Here is a 1,682-nt window from a genome sequence, read left to right as displayed (position 1 = left end):
TATTAAATTCTCGAAAGATTCCAAAAAAATTCTTTAAAAATAATTCAGCAAAACATTCTTGGAAATTTTTTTCAGAATCATAATCTCCATATTTTTCTGCATATTTTGAAAAAAAAAAAAAAATTTCTGAAAAAAGTTAAAAAATGAAGGAAATGGGGATGGGGGTGGTAATTTAAAAATGCCGATTTTTGCCAATTTTTTTGCAGATTTGTATTCCCCATAGCCAAAAAAGGTTTGTGTCAAAAAAAAAAAATTTTTTTTAAAAGGGTTGTTTTTGGTGGGGACGGGCGGAAGTCTTGCCAATGAATATGAAAAAAAAAATGCGTGTAAACATTAACCAAATGTTTTTTTTAGGTAATGCATAAAATTATTCTAAATACAAAATATATGAATCAAACAAGCGATTATTAAGTTCAAGACATCACTTCCGTTTCTGTCAATTAGCAATTGGCATTTTTTTCGGTAGCCGATGATGGAAACAAGATCTGATGAAAGTATCTTTTTTTCTCAAACTGGATCTAGTGTGTTTCACTCACAAAATCTGCAATTTTTGAAAGGAAGTAAAAAATCTGAAAATTGGTTATATTAATGCAGTTTTCCACACTGATTCTGTCCCAGAATTACATGAAGGCCGCATATATCTATGGTATACTCCACCAAATTACACTATAATTAGATCCTGGACCTGTAATTAAAAGGCCTTGCCATGTCACACTGGGTTGTACTGATTCTCTTTTTGGATTATGTTGTGAGTACGTGGGTGCTGTGGTATACTCAGCCAGTTATATATTAATATAATGTATAACCACAAGACTACAAGCCGATAGAATAATTAGCACACTGGGCAAAATGCTTTACATTCTGAGTTCAAATTCCACTTTGGTTTACTTTGCCTTTCAGGGTTGATAAAATAGGTACTAGTTGAATGTGTTACCAGTTCAGTTTATCATACAACTGAAATGATCATCCTAGAAACTGATGAAGATCCATTTCCTTTAGTTTTTGTTTACTTATACACAGCAAATGAGCCAATTAGGTAATCTCTGTGTGATTGTTCAATTCATTAGAAATAACAGCCAAATCTCCCTCACACTATGCCCTAACATTTTAAAAATGGATACATTAAATAACAATATAGTCCTAAGAAGAAGGGTACTGCCTTCCAGCCATGTCCCTGTCCTTACTGACAGGCATTCGTTGCAACCATTGCGATTCCCCCTTAGTACAAATTCCCATGAACCACTTTCTTACTCATGTGCCTAGATTTACCGCACCTCTTTTTTTTCTAGGGATAACACCCTTTTCTTCCAAATAATTTACTGCATCCACCTCTATTTTCAAAATCTCCTTCAGAGTGGTACAAATAAAAGGCTTGAATGTGGATGCAGCCATTCCAACAACAGTAAAAACAGAGGAGAAATAAGCACAGAAAAACTTCACAAAATATATGTAAAATATATATGAAAAATATGTAAAATACTAAGACAATGGACAAAAAATATCTACAATAAAATTCTAATTGAGAAATATAAATTTTTTTAAAATTAAGAAAAAAACTGATATACACAAACAGAATGTGTGAGTGAAGTGAATCTTGTAGTGTGAAGAATCAATACAACATGCGGTTGTCGTGATAACTAGCTGTTAATGCCTCGCTGTCTGTTGATTGGCTAAAATTACTC

The sequence above is a fragment of the Octopus bimaculoides genome, chromosome 3 (genome assembly GCF_001194135.2).
Source record: "Octopus bimaculoides isolate UCB-OBI-ISO-001 chromosome 3, ASM119413v2, whole genome shotgun sequence".
In the NCBI taxonomy this organism is placed as follows: Eukaryota; Metazoa; Mollusca; class Cephalopoda; order Octopoda; family Octopodidae; genus Octopus; species Octopus bimaculoides.
Note: the sequence above shows the minus strand (reverse complement) of the source record.